The sequence below is a fragment of the Capsicum annuum genome, chromosome 2 (genome assembly GCF_002878395.1).
Source record: "Capsicum annuum cultivar UCD-10X-F1 chromosome 2, UCD10Xv1.1, whole genome shotgun sequence".
Taxonomy (NCBI): domain Eukaryota; kingdom Viridiplantae; phylum Streptophyta; class Magnoliopsida; order Solanales; family Solanaceae; genus Capsicum; species Capsicum annuum.
In genome coordinates this window covers 72,422,690-72,443,720 of record NC_061112.1, presented here as the reverse complement: position 1 = coordinate 72,443,720, position 21,031 = coordinate 72,422,690, and the positions used below count along the sequence as shown (strand labels likewise).

Below are 21,031 nucleotides of genomic sequence, written 5' to 3'. Positions count from 1 at the left end.
TCTAGATAAGTGGGTTTCCCTTTGAACTTTTCGTTGTGAACATGCATCGGATGCACTCGGTCAATAGGTAGATTTGATATCTTTGAACCGTCGAGCTTTAATGTACACCTAGACAATACATGTCACACAACCAGCCTTTTAACTTTTATGGTTCTCATGGTTTTGTTCTTTTCAGCCATGAACACGTCCCGATTTCATGAGAGCTTAGAGAATAGGCCTTTACTAACATTCTCCTTGAAGCAGCTTCCACTTTACCCTCACATAGGTGATTTCTAAATATTCAATCCTATATATTAAACTATTTGGTCAAATTTGCCAAATTTAGATAATCATTAAAAGACTTTTCACCTTAAGTCTTATCCTTGTTTACTATACATTGTCTAAATCATGAGATTGGGTTGGGTAATTGACAATGTTGAACCTGTCAGACACAACTTTGTTTGATCTCCTTGAACCTATCTCTTGGGATCTTCAGCCTTCTAGGTAGAGTTACCGCTATGCTGACTTGTCCTAGGCCTTAAACCCATTCCCTTGGATATCCTTTTCACTCCTTCTCTAGATAGGCCTTTTGTAAGTGGATCTGACATATTATTCTTTGACTTTACATAGTCAACAGTAATAATTCCACTAGAGAGAAGTTCCCTGATGGTATTATGCCTCCTTCGTATGTGACGAGATTTACCATTGTACATCATGCTCCCCGCCATACCTATTTTCGCTTGGCTATCACAGTGTTTACATACATGTGCCTTTGGCTTGGACCAATAAGGAATATCTTCTAAGAAATTCTGGAGCCATTCTTCTTTTTCATAAGCTTTATTCAATGCGATAAATTCAGATTCCATTGTAGAGCGAGCAATACAAGTCTGTTTGGATAATTTCCAAGAGATTGCCCCTCCACCAATAGTAAATATATATCCACTTGTGGATTTTACTTCATTCGATTCAGTGATCCAATTTGCATCACTATATCCTTCAAGTACCGTAGGATATTTATTATAATGCAAAGCATAATCTTGAGTGTATTTAAGATACCCCAAAACTCTTTTCATTGCCATCCAATGAATTTTATTGGGATTACTCGTGTACAAACTTAATTTACTAATAGCATATGCTATGTATAGTCGTGTACAGTTCATTATATACATTAAACATCCCAATACTCTTGCGTACTCCAATTGTGAGTCACTTTCACCTTCATTCTTTCAAATTGGAAAGTTCACATCCAATGGAGTCTTGGAAATATCGAATTCCATAAACTTGAACTTGTCAAGTACTTTTTTGATATAATAACCTTGCGAAGTTTGATAGATTCTTATACCTAAGATCATATCTACAACTCCAAGGTATTTCATATCAAACTTGCTCTCTAGCATTCGTTTGGTTTCATTTATGTTAGAAATGTCTCTGCTGATGATCAACACATCATCCACATATAAACAAACAATGACTTGGTGATTTGGAGTGTCTTTAATGTAAGCACATTATCGCATCATGCACTCGTTTGCCAACATGGTTTGTTCAAACTACGCATGCCATTATTTAGGTGCTTGCTTTAGTCCATACAATGACTTAATAAGTCTACACACCTTATTCTCCTTCCCTAGAACCACAAAACCTCAGGTTGTTCCATGTAAATTTCTTCCTCCAATTCTCTATTTAGGAAAGTGGTTTTCACATCCATTTGATGGATTTCTAGACCATATACCGCAGCTAAGGCAATTAACATTCTAATCGATGTTATCCTTATTACTGGTGAGTATGTATCAAAGTAATCAAGGCCTTCTTTTTATTTGAAGACTTTTACTACAAGTCTTGCCTTGTATTATCAATAGTACTATCCGCTTTTATCTTCCGTTTGAAGATTTATTTAGAACCTAAAGATTTATTTTCGGGAGGAAGATCAACCAATTCTTATGTATGGTTAATTAAGATTGAATCAACCTCACTATTGACTACCTCTGTCCAAAAGAATGAATCCAAAGATGCCATCGCTTCCTTAAATGTTTGATGCTCATTTTCTAAGAGAAATATTACAAAATCCGATCCAAATGATTTAGATGTTCTTTGACGTGTACTGAATCTTGGATTTTATTCATTATGTACATTCTCACTTGGTTTATCTCGAGGTTGTTTAAATCCTCCACTAGACTGTTCATGTCTAATTTTATATGAGTAAATATTTTCAATGAATTCTACATTGTTTGATTCAATTACCATAGTTTCATTAATATTCAGATGTTCAGATTTATGAACCAAAAATCGACATGCTTTACTGCTTTTATCATATCCTATAAACACACAGTCCACCGTCTTAGGTCCTATCTTAACTCTTTTGGGTATAGGAACTTAGACCTTTGCTAGACACCCTCACACTTTGAAATATTTCAAGTTGGGTTTCCTTTCTTTCCATTTTTCATAAGGGATTGATTGTGTCTTACTATGGGGAACTCTGTTGAGTATACGATTTGCTGTAAGGATAGCCTCCCCCAATAAGCTTTGTGGTAAACCAAAACTTATAAGCAAGGCATTCATCATTTCCTTCAAGGTTCAGTTTTTCCTTTCCATAATTCCATTATATTGAGGTGAATACGGGGACATAGTTTGATGGACGATTCCATTATCTACACATATTTCGCGAATGGAGATTCATATTCTACGCCCCTATCACTTCTTATCATTTTTATCTTTTTATCTACCTGATTTTCAACTTTAGTTTTATATTGTCTAAATACATCTATTGCTTCATCCTTACTATTTAGCAGATAGACATAACAATATCTCATGCAATCGTCATTAAAAGCTATGAAATACTTTTTCCCACCACGTGATGGTGTTGACTTCATATCACAAATATCAGTGTGTATTAAGTATAAGGGATTGGAATTTAGTCTAATTATTAGTTATTGATGATGGCCTTTTCTACTACTCTTTGCTTTAATTTATAATTGTGGATGAAAACCCTAATTTGACTTGGATCTTACATCATCCTTGAAAGAGGGGTATGGGTGATGAGTAGTAGTGAACAACTATTTTATACTAGTTATGTCTATGGAATTATCTTAGAAATATGGATGTTATGTGTGTAGCTAGATTGATTGGCACCATCCTAGAAATAGGGATTTATGTTGAGGTCTTGGATTAGTGAAATTGGTAAACTCATGAGGTATTCAAAAGAATCCATAAGTGAAGTTTGGTGTGTTGTGAAAGACTCACACGAAGAGTCAAAATCTAGCCTACCTATATCTTTGACTAAGAAATGGACTAACCCTCTATCACCCATGCATGTATAACCCCTAGGATAAGTATAGCCCCAAGATTTTTCTATCATTAGATTATAATCAACAATTATTTCTCTCATTTAGTGTTATAAGATAATTTTTTTCAAACACATTTTAAATCATACCCCCTAATTTAATCTAAGTTTTGCTTTAAGTGTACATTATGGGTCAGAGCTTAGTGACTTTCAACATACACAGGATTCGAAGACTAAATTATGCTCCTTTTTTATTCAACCCCAACATAAGTTGGGATATTATATTGACAACGATTGCCTTGCCCCAAAATAATGGAGTAAACTGAGCGTTATAAAAAATGATGCCATTTTTGGGGAATGAAACCTAGTTTTTGCTTGTGTATTATTGATAATAACTGGGGGTTTACAGGTAGTGATTGTTATTTACTTTGTTTGTCATTTCTTTTATAGGTGAGTTTAATAGCGTCCTCAACACAAGGAGTGAACATAGAAGCAATGTAGGGACCTTTGATGGTCCCCTTGATGATGAGGACCACCTCCATGATGCAGGGCATGCTAGTGCTATCCATATCCCAATGAATAAAGGGAATGGTATATTCCACGTCACAAGTGTAATGCTCTACATGCTACAAATGAAAGGTTTCTTTGAGGTTCAAGCTCATGAAGATCCAAATCTATATTTAAAGAACTTTGTTAGGGTGTGTGCCCTATTTGACATTGCTTATATCACACAAGAGTCCATATTGTTATGCCTCTTCCCACTTTCCATAGTGGGTAGGTAGTGTTGTGGTTGAGGTCTCTACCTGTCGGGTCCATTATATTATGGGTAGAACTTACCGATGCTTTATTAGATCAATATTTCCCGCCTTCAAAGATATTGCAATTGCAGGACGAAATCGCAAATTTTTGTCAACTAAATAAGGAGATTCTATATGAAGTGTGGGAGAGATTTAATAAAAATCTTTTTATATGCCCTAAGCATAAAGTGCCAAAAATATGCTCCTCAAAATATTCTATAGGATGTTGGACCAACTCAATAAAACCGTGGTGGATAATGCGACTGGTGGGCCAATTATGAGATTGTCATATGGAGTGGCTTCGACTTTGCTTGAGAAAATCACAAAGAAAAATAGGGGGTGGAACACTCGAGATACTGAGGTCACAATGTGTTATCCTATCACCTAGATTATGAGCAAAGAACAAAGAAAGGAAGAAGAAGAGAGGGAAAAAATATGGCTAGGATGATGACCCAACTAGACCTTCTTACAAAGCCTGTGATGGGTGCACCCACAAAAATGGTCAATGACGTGGTATCTAAAGGGTATGATGAGGATGAGGCAAAGGATCTTGATAAATAAATACAATACATGGCAAACTATCTGAGGGGGGTGGGGTGTCCTATCCGACCTACCTAAGGCAAAGTGAGAACCAAGGATGAAACGATCATGATAGAGAAAGAGGATAGAATGATAAAGATAGAGATCATGATTGGAGAGACAATTAAAGGGAGCATGATACATATGTGCCCCTATGATTTAGTGAAGAGCAAGGAGTCAAATCCCGTGGATCCAAAAAAGTTCAAAATCAAAGATGTGATTGCTAGGATCTTGATAAGAGTGGAAGGGAGAGACAAGATAGCCCAAGAGATAAAAGGGGGAATTTCTCAATTCAACCAAATGATTATATTTTTCTTAGCCTCAATCAAATAATTAGAGACCCAAATTGGTCAAATCTCAATCGTACTTAATGCTAGGCCTAAAGGTGGCCTCCCAAGTGATATGGTGGCAAATTCAAAAAATGATGCTTATGCCTTAGCAATTGTCGTTTTCCATCTTTCGATCTAGTCTTACGATCAGAAGTTTCACAAATATTGCCATTCCAAGAGATCGATTGTTCGCATTTATGTAAATTGTAAATTCAGTTCAGTTCATGTATCATGATTTAGATTCAGACATTTAGTCATAATTTAGTTCATAAATGCCTTGTGCATATCTCAATCTTTCCTTAGTATTTAAGCCAACTAAGTATAAATTAGGGGATGGATAATCCCAAGGGGAAATATTGTAATACCCCAAGTTTTTATGTCCTAAACCTCTCAACGTTTCCTTACAAAATCAAATCTATCCTGAGTTAATGGTTACTTATAAGATGATTCTCTCGTTTCTATCTCAACCTTATAACCATTCTCGTGTCATTGCATGTATTCTAGGAATCAGCTCGGTTCATGATATTTAGTTCACGTATCATATTTCAGACTTTGTCATGTAATCATGCTTTCAGTTGTGCATGTTCAGTTTTTGATCTCAGTTTCTTTAGAACTCCCAGCCTAATCAGTCTCATTTGAGGAAGAATGTTCCCAAAGGGGGAGACATTGTAGTACCCTATATTATACTTAGCTTAGTACATCTCCTAAATGTATGCATAAGAGGCTTAAAGCCTAAAAATTTCACCAAGTGTTGGGAACTTAGTCTTATTTTTGGCCTATTAACTTTGAGGATTTTTAAATTTATCTTCCCAACCCTGAGATATTGGTTTTGAGTTAATACGTGTTCAGGGGTGCAAGGAGCATGTCTCAGGGAAGTTTCAGATTTTTCGGACGAGGATTGGCTCATGTTTGGATTTTGATTCCACTAGCTCACCGCGATAGCATTGCATCGCGGTTCTTATAGTGATGAGACACTTACTGCATCGCGGTGCCCTTTTAATCTGCATTCCAGTTATGAATTTAATCTCCTGAGAGGCAGTTATGTCTTTTCCCATCGACCCAATTTGTAAAAACATGAATTAAAGCTTCAGTTTGGGCATTATTTGCCCATATTCTCCAATTTTCTCTCAAAGAAAACCCTAATCCTTCCCTAAGTTCATAAATTTCATTCCTTTCTCTTTAAAGAAACCAAGAATTCAAGCTTGGTATTCTTCTTTCAATCTTATGGGTTTAAGGTATGTGTGATGTTCATTCATGCGCCCTTTTCACTTATGGAGTCCAAGAATCCTTTTTACTCTAAGTTATGAATTTTTACATGATTAAGTTGAACTATCTTCACGTATCTTTTGTTATTTCAATTTCAAGTTAAGATTATGAATGTTTTCAAGTTGAATGGATTATTGTATGTTTTGAATGTTGTAGTTTCCATATCATTATCATGCAAGTCAAAATAAATTCTCATATTATGATTTTGTCATATACTCATGCTATCTCCTCATGTTTAAAAGTATCCCCATATTAAAGTCTTGATCTCCATGTGTTTGTTGAAATGCCTAAGTGATGGGTTTTGAATGATGATTTCCCATTATGGTTTTCAAAGATTTTACATGCCCTTATTGTTATTTCCATTCAGTGCCGGTGGGTTATTAACACCCGATACCTAGTTGTTTGCATAATTTTAGTATCTTTAGAATGATTTTAGATATACTATGAGCATTATCATTCAGTCAGTTATTATGATTAGTTGCTTGTTCAATTAAGCTTAGTTCAGTCCAGTAATCAGTGCCAGTTTAGTTGGGAGTAGGATTTAGCATTGAGCGAGCCTGGGGATGGGGGATGACCCATCATCTAGGACTGGTTCCTTAGAAGTAGTCCCCAAGTTCCCAAAATATGTAGCCAACATAAGATTATGAGATGTCACCCACCACTTTAGGACTGACATCCTCTGAGATGCCACCCACCAGTTTAGGACTGATATTTTCTTAGCGGTCACCAGCCAATTTAGGACTGACTCCCTAGTCCTTTGGCACACCAGTTGAGTGGATCCACACAACCATGTGTTAGTAGCTATGGCATGATACTAAAATCCTACCAACTGGGGTCACAGGTTGAACCCCAATTAGCTCAGGTTAGGGCATGTCAGTTACATGATTCCTCCCACAGTCTCAGTACAGTATTCAGTACAAAATTTAGTTTTAGGTTTGCTTGACCATAGCATAGAGATTTCTAGTTATTCAATTATCAGATTTTAGTAATTCATTTACAGATTATTTCATAAACATTATATGCTTGGTCTTGCATTCTCAGTATTTTAGTTTTCATGCTTGCATACTCAATTATCTCATGCTATTCATCCAGTCATTCTTTCATGCACAGTTAACCCTTGCATTACAACCAAATCTCATCCTGACCACATACTTTTCTTCACACTATGATGTCTTTTATCATAGGTTCAGAGCGTAGTTTCCTAACCGCACTTAGATAGTTCAGCTTATCAGCAGCAACAGTCGTGGTGATTCCTTATCTATCGAGGACATAATTGTTTCATTTTAGTTAATCTCATTAGTTCAGTATTTCCATTTAGTCAGAGTTAGTTGGGGGTTTATCCTATTAACTCCACAGTCAATCTGTTAGAGGCTTTTCAGACATTCAGATATTTAGTCAATTTATCATTTGTTTTATCATTATTTTGAGAATGTATTCATACATTTAAGATCTATGATTTAATCATGTTTCATTGTTTTAAACCTTATGAAATTATAAGTTATTTTTCCGCATATGTTGTTTATTATCAGTTTACTCAGTGCTCACAACAGGTACTAGTTCATGGATTAGCTTGTGGTCACTTATGACTATAAGCACCATTGTTGCGACTAGGGGTTGCCTCAGATTGTGACAATCCTAAAGGCACCCACTGGCTATATGGGTTCAGCTCTCCCTACTGAAAGGTCCAGTGTGTGTTAGCCCCACGAACTAAGGAATCTAAAGAAAAGTCTAAAGACACCAAGGCTCTATCCATTCCAAAATAAAATATGTGAACCAAGCTCATGATCATATAGACCCTTATACTAGAAAACGTGGTTTCCAATGTTAGTCCTCCAAGGACTACTCCTTCATGGTGATCTACATAATTCCATTTAATCTTAAATTAAAATAGATTTCACATAATCCAAACCATTAACCCAAGAGTCTTATATTAATGAATTTACCGCTTGGTATCGTCATACTAATTTTGCTTCCAATCTAATATAATTATGCCAAACCAATCCATTGTAATACCCCAAGTTTTGGGGCTCTAGAATTTAGTTGGAAAACTTATCACTATCCAGAGTAAGGCTCGGCTGATGAGTCGTAGTTCATTCTTCACGGGTCGTAGTGTGACAATCGTATCCAAACTAGTAAGGTTGCACTAGGATTCTATCTTGATCATGACTTAAATCTTACAAGTTGTAAGGTCTGGTCATGAGTGTTGGAGTGTGACTCATGACCATAATAGTGTAGGGTTAGGGTTTTGGGCTTTAGACGATGAGCCAAGGTGATGACTCATCACCAGTCGTCATGAGTTGTTACCCGACCCATAACTACCTGGCGCTGTTTTCCTTACCATTTTTATTAAATGCAAAGTGGGTTTTTTCATTCATTAACACTACTTCCATGATATTATCATCAGTTTATTAAAATCAAACACAACTCTCTCCTCTTAAATTTTAGAGTCAAGAAATGCTAGGGTTTCAAAGGCTTGAATATCTAGGCTTCTGTTGGTACTTTAATAGATGATCCATTAGTTATATTCTCAACTTTTATGGATGATCCATTAGTTAAGTTAGGTGGATTTATGCACCTAAGTATGGTTATCTGACCTTGTTTAGCTTAATTATGAGGATTTCTCTCGTGTTTAATGAGTAGATAATGATATAAATGAGAATATAAGTGTCAATTTATGTATTTATAGTGTTTAAGTTGTGTTCATAGTGAGTATGGAGTTAAAACAATAAGTTTAGAATCAAAGGACAAAACTAGTACACTTAGCTTGAGCTATGCTCTTTACTAGTTTATCGTCTTGCATTGTATATTTTTTTGAGCTATAATAAGTAGTGTTTAATGTTTAATTAATCTTGGTGATATGGTAATTGCTATATATAATTTATTTAAAAGCTTTAAATCAAGTGGAAACAACACCACAAAGCTTGGATTAGAAGGACAAAAGCATGGGACACACATTGTGCAAAGTTGGGCATTTTAAAGTCCTTAGCATGCCATGCTGCCTAGATGGATAGACATTGGTGTGGAATGCCCTTGGAAAAATTTAGTTCCAAATTCTAGTAGTAATATTCAATATTTCCATCCTATGTCTCTTATGAACCGCGATAGGGGCGTGGCACAGAGGCTATGTCAGTTCGGACATTATGTTCCAACTATAAATAAGACACTTAAACACTCTTGTACACACCTTGGACCACCTTAGATCATTGAGATAGGATTTATAACACATAAATCAGGTTTTTTATTCCATTACTTTAGTTTAGTTTTGGATTTTAACATGGATTCATCTCTTGTGATTACATGTATGCCTTGAGCGGCTAAACACTCTTTTTTGGGGTTAAGGCCAAGAACATGATTACTCTTGTTATGAATTTAATTAGTTTTGGTTATTTATAATTTTTAGCTAGTTTTTTATCATTATTATCGCTATTTTAAGGATTCTCGGCCCTTAAAATATATGCATAACTCTATGATGAACTTGGAAAGAATAATGATCATGTAGAACATGGGATTGATGAAATAGGATTGTAACCTTCTAATTGAACAAAGTTATGATTTACTTTTATGATAGGAATATACTTAATACACCCTATTTGGGTATACCAGTATAAATATAAATGCATTAAACTTAGTTTTTCCATCTTCGCTCAACAATGTAGTTGTGGGGCTAAGTTAGATAGTTTATTAGAGGTTCGGAAGGCCATAGTCATAACTTCAACCTTGAGAACCAATAACTAAGATAATTAACGTAAATAATGAAGTTAGATAGCAGAGTATGATTGTTCGTAGTGCCTCAACCTTGGGTTTTTCCTATTATTGTCCAATAACCTTTAATTTATCATATTTTGTACTTTACGTTTAGTTTAAAAATCTCAAACTCTTTTGGTTACTTTAGCACTAGCTTAAATCTTTATAGTTGAACAATAATTGGATAGTTATTTAACATAAGTCCTTATGGGATTGATACTAGGTTATTTTTCTAAGAACATTTTACTACTTAGTAGACTATGTACGTTTGCGTATGCACTTGGGTGCAACAAGTTTTTGGAACCATTGCTGGAGACTTGTAATTTTGAAATCGTATTAGTTTTAGCTTTGCTTTTTTATTTTGTTGGTGCTTTTCACTTGATCTTGTCTTCTGAATTCACAGGCACAGGTTTAGTCGATTAGTAAGCTGGCAGGGGATAGGGAGTTTGTTGAACCAGACCCCAAGCCTGAGAAATGCTTACACTAAAGGAGAGAAGTAGTCCTCATATACCATATCTTACAGATTCTTGAAGAACCAAAAATTCCTGCTCCCATGGCTGAGGTTCCACCAGCCTGCAGGATAGTTTGTGAAGTGGAAATCCCACTTGTGACTAATATGACCTCTGTTATTTGAAGACCAACCCAGAGAGGTATATTTAAATTAAAGAAGAATATTGTGTAGCTTCTACACAATAGTGGATAGTTTACCATGATATCACATGAAGATCCACAAGTCCGCTTGCAGAATTTCTTAGATATTTGTGATGACCCTTTTGGTCATTTTTCAAATTTCTAATTATCTTTGCTGTTAGGGCTTGTCCATAGCTGCCCTGACTGATAGTTCGGTTACTGAGCAGTTTATTTTATTTTTAGAACCAATTCCCTTTTTAAAAGTCTTTGCTAGTTCAAATTGGCCACCGAGCAAAAACTTCAATAAAATGATCTTGGATGCAAATTCCAACTATTCTAAAAACTCTAGAATATTAATATTAGGATGGGTAGACCATTGGTTCCGGTCCCAATGTACTCATGATCATTTCAACCTATTGGTCAAAAAGTTAGAAAACTAGGAAATATGGGCGTGGGACCTATATTTGTTCTAAACAATTTTTGATGGAAAATCCAACTTTACCAAAGTGTTCAAAATGTCAAATTTAGTGGGGTACATACTTCATTTATGAAAATCAAACTCTGAATGAGTTCCGAGGGTCAAAAATAAGTTTTGACTTTGATGGTACTAGTGTCATGGCGATCGAGGTAAGGACCATAGCAGTCATGGCATGGTGATCGCAGTCCATTTGATGGATATTTGTGTATCTCCATGCCTAAAGGGGATATAAATAGGCCCCTGAGTCACGATTTGACCGTTTTCTCTTCATCTTAGAGACCTTTCCCTAGAAGAGTGAGATAACTCTAAATTGAGTCTTGGGTGTTACTTGGAAGCTTGATTAACATATATTTTCATGGTTAACAATAGATTTAAGGCAAGAATCCTTCAATTTTAAACTTGAATTTCTTGATTATTTGACCAAAACCCTAAATAGCTTGAGGGCTTGATTTTAGCCCCAAATAAGCTTTGTTTTTACCTAATTGTGTATAAACATTGGGATGACCTCGAAAACATGATTTTCATAAGTGGGACCTACTTGAGATTTTTGGTGTCATTTTTGGACAAAAATCACAATGGTGCAATATGGGTATCGTTATGCTCATATTGATTAGTAGATTATGTTATTGATAGCTTGACATCTGGAAGAGGCTTCTCGGAGGGAGAAATAAAAGTTTAGCGGATTGATAAGAATTCTTTGGATTTGAGGTAGATTAGGCTTATTCCTTTTTATATTGAGCTATATTATAGTATAATTGTGATATCTTGTTAGATTGGGAGGGGTTTTATATGCTGGTTTGATTATTATTCAAGACTTGTGGTTAGTTGGATCTTCTAGGTCATTTGGACCAATAGAGTGAAATGCCTAGCTTGTGTCTTAAAACTTAATGGATTAGAATTAATGTCTCATGCTTAGCATGAGAATTCTTAGAACTACTCTAGTTAGATGGGGACAGCCTTGTCACTCTTGCTTAGGGAAAGATTAGCCTTAGATGCTTACTCTAATAAAGTTGCTTTAGTTCCAACGGACTTAGTTACAGTATTTGAGTAGGATCCCTACCTTTGACTTAATAGTGGATTGCTATACATCTAATAGTTTAATTATATACCTTATCCTAGTCCAGGGTAGAAATGAACTTAGAAGGTATATTGGGGGATTTAGAAGTAGTCCTTGACTCACCTTAAGCCAAGATTGATGTAGTCCTCGTAAGACCCATAGATGCTTATGAAATTCCTAGAAAATGCCTCTTGAGGCAATATTGAGGATCTGATAGTAATTTTATTGGTGATGCCATAATGAGCTATTGCTTATGCTATTAAAAAAGCCCATAACCATGTTATTCATTAAGCCATGGATATGGCTATCACTCGGGCTATTTCTTGGCTATTGAATTAGCCAATGAACACCTTATTAAAGTGGCCCTTGATTATAACTTGGCTTAAGATCTAAAGAACAATATCGATTATACTATGAATAAGTTTTATATTGTGCCATGGATTTGATATTGTTCAAGTTAGTGATAAATTTTCTTTATACTAATGGTGGGCCAATGAATAGGTTACTTGTACATCATTGCTCATGATAATTCATATGGTTATGCTCATGGTCCAGTGGACTAGATTATTGACTTATCATTTATAACATCCATGTTACATATATATACACTTATTGATAATGTGACATTGATGATGAATGAGGAAATTTGAAGGTATGCTCTTCTTGCTTCTTCTTTAATGTTTATTTACTTTAGCCCTCGTGGGGCTTGTTCTTTACTTTAGCCTTCGTGAGGCTTGTCCTTTACTTTAGTCCTTGTGGGGCTTGATCTTTATTATTGATATTAATGTGGATACTATGATGATTCCTAGAAAGGTCGGATGATACTATGATGATAGTCAATAAGGCAGCAGGATATTATGATGATATGATGATACCCGACAAGGCCGGATGATGGTTATTGGTGTGCGTATAATTATATCTACTGATTCAAGTCTGGCTAGCCCTATGCATGGCAACTATATGTATTTATGCTCATGTTTAGTTGGGTATAATGTTGATATTAGAGATAAATATGGCTCAGCAATGAATTTTTGCTATGTGCTAGCTATTGAATAGTTGGTGAATAATGTCTATTTTTAGACCTATGAATAGTTACTATAGTGAATAGTGTATAAATAACAATTAGAATGTATATGATGACTAGTGAGTAATTTGATTAGTAATTAAGCAGTGGCTAGCTATTAAGGAGTTATTAGTGTGTACTGAGAATATAGTTGTCTAAATGATTGTATTTTTTATGGTTATGCATACATTTTCATATGTTGTTTAACTATGAATGGTGATGATAATTGAGAAAGGTTGGTGAACTTCCAATTGATGATAATTGTGGAATGTTGACAAAATGACAGATAAAATGGCCGATTGATGGTAAGAGTTGAATGATGGTTGATTAATGATGGAATTTGGATATATTTTTGATAGCACTAGGTTTTGGGATTATATTATGTGGTTTCTTCTTTATTTCATCTATTCCACAACTTTTTTTAAAAAATATTTTATAGTCCGTTACTAGTCATTCCAAATTACTGGTCTGGCTTGCCTATTGGTGGGTTATAGTAGGCGTTATCATGATTCGAGAAATTGGGTTGGGACAAATTGGTATTAGATCCTAGGTTTCATCAGTGTATTAGTACAAGCGCAAAGTGTTAGTAGAGTCCTGCGAATCAACGTAAAGACATTCATAACCTATATTTAGGAGGCTACTGGGACATTTTCGAAAATTCACTTCCTTACTCCTTATTGTGTGTCCACATTGCTATAAACCTCGAACACATTCTTTGGCTCTATTATATCCCTAATGAACAATGCAAGATAGGTGACGTTGTTTTTAGAGACAGATAACACTTTGATATGCATTTCTAGAGTTTCAGCACAACATCAAACTAGAGAGACAAAGATGGATGCCAAAGACCTTTAGCGTTAGCCAAAGGATTTGGGGTCAGCTTAGGCTCCAAATGATCTCACGACTACTTTGTCCCTTTGAGGTTCGTCATTGGGATTTAAGTCATGTTGTAGATCTCTTTCTGCCATGGATGACATTTAAAACATTGAGCAATCCTTAGACCATAGTTGGGTCTAATAGTGGTCATCAAGGTTCTTGACCAGTTTGTAAGTATGATATTGGGTTTCTAGATTGGGCTAGGTATTTTGCTATGCTATATACTTCTAAACACGACATGGTTCATGGAATCATTAGAGGTTTAGCATTACTACTCTATTTGGCGTCGAAGAACTTGATAGCAGTTGGATCTTATTTCTCTCAGGTTATGGATTATGCGAGGCCCATAGAGAGAGCGTGTATTAGGACTTATAGAGGTGGACAATCCTGATGTTTTATTGTCTCAATTAGGTCCTAAAGTTTTATAATTTGATACTCATGTTCTTGATCAGGTTATTGCTATAACCCTATTTCCATGCGCTAGCTCTTATTCCTCTATGACTCAAAGGTATACTCTCTTAACCTACTCTATTTTCAATAAATATAAGGTTAAGTAGTATTTCTTTACCCTCAATTATATGATCGAATCTGTATCTAACCCTTTAGGTCTTCCTTATGATTTACTTATCACTTGAATCCTAGAAGCTTATCACATTATTCTCTATGACTTTTCTTTGATTATTGTAAAGTAATGTTATAATACTAAAGGTCTTATCAGTATAGGATATGTTCACTCTGAAAATACCTAGTCTCTGAAAGTTGAAGGGGATGTTCTTGTCATTCCCTCATCCTCCAAACCTTTTTTTGCTACTAACATTCCCTTATCCTCTTCCTTTGGCTCTATTATTGAAAAATTAATTGATTTAAAAGCTAAAGTGAATGAACTTAAGGACTTGTAGGTGTCCACTCACATTTAGATGCATAAGGTATGTTATGTAACTAAGTAAATAGGTATTGATATTGGTAGACTAAGGATCAAGTTGGATCAAGTTATCAAGTAAGCTATTAAAGTTACCTAAAAAATTCAAGGAAATTATGATACCTTGTCCAGCACTATCTCCAATCAATTTACATGTCTCAAGAATAGGTATGTAAAAACTATGCCCTACTTCATTCATCATTATGAGCCAAAGCAGCATGCCCAACAACCTCAGTGTAAATTGTCACTTTGTGTCTCTTTCAGACAATTTCTATGTTTTGTTTTATTTGGATGACTGTAACTGGGCATAAGCTCAAAACAACTAATATTTTTATCTCTTTGAACTTTTTTTCCCATATTATATTAGATTATTTGATCTATTATTTTTGTTTTCATTTTTGATAACATCAACAGGGGAGAATAGATGCATTAATGCAGGGGGAGTTGAATATATTCAAAAACCAGTCAACTCAAGAAAAGTAAAAGTGGAGCAGTCAACTTAAGGTAATTAGAAAGGGAAGTATACTGCATTTAAAATTTGTCATCATAAAAAAGGGATATTTTTTAGGTTTAATTTTAATTATGACTTTGATTTTTTTCGTAGGATAGAAGCAAATCAAAAGGAAAACTAAAAGTACAAATGGTTGGATGCATTGTAGAATAAAAAAGTACAAATGAGTTGGGTACTTGATCCAACCAAGATGGAATCATTCAAAGATGCAACTTCCAAAAAGTATCCATTTTAAGGAGAATTTATTAAAGATTTAAAAGAATGAAGAACAAATTAATTAATGGAGCCAAAATACCTAAAGCATTGAAACTACATCTATTCAAGTTTAAGTTCAATTTCCAGAGTTTGAGAAGAAGATATTGAAAACCAAAACATTCTGACACGACCTGATCTAGGGCCTTGTTGTAATGGGCGTCCCAAGTCCGACCAAGATTGAAGACCACCCCTGTTACCCAACCCAACCTCGAATTGCCTTCCCTGAGTTGGCTGAATTTCAAACATATAACAAGATAACGTAGTTGGATAGGGAATGACTTTAGGATAAGTCTATTCCTAGACTGACCAAATCGATCCTGACCATCCCATACCAACCGTCCAACCATACCAAGTCAAACCACCATAGATCCAACCATAACCAAAAAAGTTCCATTAATTGTTAAATAATCCCAAAATGAAATTTGATGAAACACCCAATAATATCGTCAATCGGTATCAGCGCTAATAACAATACCAATGCTAAGGTAGACACCAATGCCGATCCCGCCCATACCAATCCATAGCAGTACCACAAAGCCTCTAACCAAAAGAGTAATAAAATCTGATTGGGACATGCCCCCAACCATAGCCAAAACCAAAATCCATACGTAATCTAGAGTATGAAATAATATCTATGAAGACTTCCTAATAGATGGAAGCTCACCACTTCAATCCAAAGCCGACCCTCGAGTGTCCGAATGCTAAGCAAGAGGAGTAGAATGGTTGGTTCCTACATCGCGTGGGGAAATAGCTGCCCAAAGATGGGTTAGCGGGTGACTCTAGCATGAACTTAGTATGAGGATAAAATAATACCATTTATAAAACCAAGTAAAAACCATCCATAATGCGTACAACCATACATATATATATAACTATGCAGGTATAGGGAACCGGGTTTATCATGCATTTGAAATTATTAACCTGGGCATGTAAAACTTAACTGTCATAAAACTACTCACAGGCTATATAGGTCCAATATAACCCCTTGAATGAGCCCTAATGCGTGTAGATGCACGAACCAAAGATATCATAAGAGTAGGGGATTCCGTTGTACCCGTTACTCTATATGATACATATGTACATGTGTTAGGGGATTCCCATGTAATCCTCAAATATATGGACACCAAGGCCATTCCTTATGTCGAAAAACATTAGTCTCCAGTGTCTGCCCTTTAGACTTACACCTTCATGATTAGCTATCACACCTCTTCCATTGTTGCTCAATTAAAGCCATTACCAAACAACCAAACTATTGAACATTTATTAACGAAGTCTATTAAATAGTGGTATTATCATACCTATTATAACTTATAAGTATTGTCCTTAGACATACCTTTTTGTGATAAAGGGATTCTCATGTACCCATAGATCATATTATCCGATTTACTTAGGGGATCCCATGTACCCCACAAATAGGTATATTTAGCCAAACCATTCCTTTAAACCATTCCAAAACCATTTATGCCATTTAGGGTTCCATTACCAAGTTTAAACCATGCAAAAGTTCCATGAAAAATCAAGTCATATAGTGAAAACATTGTTATAGGCATTTTATCAAACACATCGGGGGCATAGTATTTCCAAAACTAATTCCAATTATCAATAATCGTTCCCATGCAATTCAATTATCCAAAACCAATATTAAAGCATATAAAAGCATAGGGAAACCATAACCAAGCATTTATAAATAAAAACCCCAAATCATATTTGAAAACCCAAACCATGCAAACATTATAAAACCATGACTTTAGTGGGAACTAACAATGAGGGAAAAGAACATGCCTTAAAGCATGATTATGATGGAGAGAAATCACCAAGACAAGCCCCAAATCAATCCCTAAGATGAAACCCTAGCTTTCTTTGTCCAATAACTCTATAGAGGATTTAAGAGTGTTTTCTAGGTTTGTAAGAATAGAATAATAGGTAAAATAACCTCCCAAGTGCAATATAATTCCTGGGACCTTATTAGGATAAGTGGGGAAATGTCTAGATTTCCCTCACTTAAACTGCATTAAATTCTCATCATATCGTAACTAACCTATAGTAGTAATACCCGCCTCTCGTACCCTAGGCCTTCCTCCTTGGACCTAATACTGTCCAAGGTATGACACACCCAAAACCAAGTCGTATTCAAGTGTACGATTGGTACCCTTAACTCGTTCCCCTGGCAGAATAGAATCCCAAGAGGATTGAACACTATCCCTTATACGAGTCATACCATGACTCGTACCCTAGATTACGACTCATGGTGAGCCACTTGTACTCAAATCCAACCTAAGTCACTAAGTATAAGGTTAAGTAAAGGAACCAAATGACACGTATCGACCAATACAACTCGTACCCCATAGTCGAACCTATTCCAATAACCAAAATCCATCCCACCAACCAACATTGCTCAGCATACAACTGGACAATACCAATTGTACCCCAGTGTAGGACTATTATCCCATAGTCATATCATGACCAGATGCCAGAAATCTAAGAAATTTTCTAAGGTTCAAAACCCAAGGTGTTATACATTCCAATTTAAATCAAGGTGTGACTGTCTTATTCTTGGAAAAAAAATCATTTATTTTTCCAAGGATCAAAAATCTTTTAGGTTGCTATCACTTCTAAATGGCTAGTTCCATCACTATATAAAGAAGCATTTGGAGAACCAGTTGGACATACATTTGTCACGATCCAATTTTGGAAGTCATGATAACACCTACTTTAACTTACCAGTATGTAAGCCAAACCATATCCCAAAACATAATGTAATGTGCTAATTGGTCAAAAGTATAAGAAATATAAAAAATGTGTACTCAACAGAACTATCAGTAGTAGAAACATAAGCACAAGAGTACAAATATCACATGAGATAGAGAACAAAAGAATATCCAATGGCCTAGTAGGCTGCAATAAGAGACACTAAATTAAAAAAATAGAAATACTGGATAGTTTAAAATATATAGATAGTCTCAAAAGTAAAAACTATCCAAAAAAACTAGAAGGAGAGAGGATCAGCTTTGGATCTAAAATTTCACTCTATATTTTAATCCCAAAGCCAGGTATGATAGAACATCGTTGGCGGTGACTCAAAATTTGGTCTGCATTAGGAAAAGATAAAAAAGTGTATAAATAATGGGTACTTAGACATCATCAACTTACTTATCTAAATCATAATAAAAGTTTAATAAAAATATGACAGAGAAATATAAAGTCAAGGAATGAGAGAATATCTACTTTACTAGTCCAAATTGAAAATAAGCAATAATTATGCATAATGAATAAATAAAACTAAATATAGTCTAACTATAACATAACTCGACCCTCATAAGCCTAGAAGATTCAAACATGAAAGGAAAACCGAGTCTATACCCTATAACCTAGTGGATGCAAACAAGGAAGAGACTACCAATAATCAAAACTTAAAGTGAACAACATTGAGACCATACCTACGATTTCCTTCAAACCACACTATCGAACTTGAACCAGAACTGAATAGTGATATCATCATAATAATGTCATAAACATATCATACATGTTTGAATTAAATGAAAACTAGAGTATCTGCAATAATGTCCTAGTATCACATATGAATCACAATTGTTGAACTTGAATCAAAACTAGTAAGTAAGCACAATGTCAGAAGTTTAGCCCAAGGTACAAAAGGTGTCTAACCCGTCCTTAGGGTATATATTATTTTAGAATAATAAAAGAAGACCTCCAATGTCTACGAGTCTATTTTAGATATTTGATATAAAAGAAGACCGACAGTGCCCGCTACCAATCCCAAAAATCATACTAAGCCAAGTTTCTACCCCAAACTAATCTAAGTTTCCAAATACCCGCTACTAAATATTAAATAAGCTGAAACTAGTCTTGAGATAATAATCTAACACCAAAGAGGAATAATGAGCCTAAACTCTACCTAAATGGCCATCTAAGTAGCTAAATACCAAAACTCACTAAATATACAGCCAAGTCATAAAACCCTACCCATCGCTAGCATAATACCATACCAATATCATAATAAAGCTCAATCTAGGAGAGAAGTAAGCCTAGCCTACCTGGATGTCACTAAATGCTTGATAAGGTCTACTAAACTAGAGTTTTTCCTTTTTAAGAAGCCTTCACACGATATCATGCTACCAAAAAAATAATCTAAATATTAACATGAGAATAACAATACTCATATTTCATATAAATACTTTGGGTCCAAAATTGAGCTTAAAATCCCATGTGGGGCTTGCTTATAGAATCGGGACTTTGAAACTATCAAAATATCCCTCCAAGGTTAAGGATCAATTACCCTAAAAATGGATGAAATTCAAGCACAAATGAACCTTAAATTAGTTTGTAAAGTAAACTAGGGATTTGTATTTATGTCAAAAATTAATGAAAAATTATGGAATATCAATGAGAAAATGACCAAAATGATGTTTCCAAATCATCTAGATGCCCACTGATCGATATTCACACTTTCTTAGCTCTCTTGGGTATTTAATGGGCTTGGGACTTGAGAAAAATGGAGAGAAATTAGGTTTATGTGCCCTAAACACTGTCAGGGGTCCTTTTATCGCGATCGCAAGGACTCCACGCAAACATGATGCCTCTTACCTTTTGTGAACGCAACCAATCCACCGCACATGTAAAGGAGGAAGCCCGATCGATTAGCCAAATAAACTTTGCAGAAGCGAAGGTCAGATTACAAATACAATGGCCAATATACTTGGCCTTTTCAAATGCAGTCATGGCCTTATGAACACAAAGATCATTTTTAGCATGCACCAGCAACTTGGCAAATTTGCCAAATTTTTTATCGAAGTCTCGAGATTTATTCGAAACCTCGTGAATACCAATGAACTATGATATCCTACAAAAATAAAATTCCAAAAACAATGGAACTATTGAAATTTTTATCCGAGGTCATTTCAATGAAATATGGATCCCATACCTAAGGGTCATTTTAACCTAAATTCACCCAATAGCCCAAAATGAGTTCGCAAATATACAGACCTAAACTGAGTGTCCCTTGGCCTAAAATCAATGGTCCAAATCTAATGGAACTGTCAAAATTTGCATACGAGTTTGTTTACCTATATTTTAGGCCCAATATCCAATTCTTAACAGCAAAAACTTAAAAATAGAGATTTGGCCCTAAACGCCAAATGAACTACTCGGTAACTAAATTGTTAGCTCTTGAAAGTCATAGATGAGTTGGGGTAGCTATGGAAAATTTATTAATGTCAAAATAGTGCAAAAATATAAAAAATGACCTAGAGGGTT

General features: G+C 35.2%; 1 non-coding gene across 1 annotated transcript; it reads right to left on the bottom strand.

Annotated features, from left to right (window-relative positions):
- Window positions 1-4,137: 4,137 nt before the first annotated feature.
- On the bottom strand, window positions 4,138-4,243 carry LOC124896399. Its single transcript, XR_007052761.1, has one exon. It is a non-coding gene; the product is annotated as a small nucleolar RNA R71 (small nucleolar RNA).
- Window positions 4,244-21,031: the final 16,788 nt, after the last annotated feature.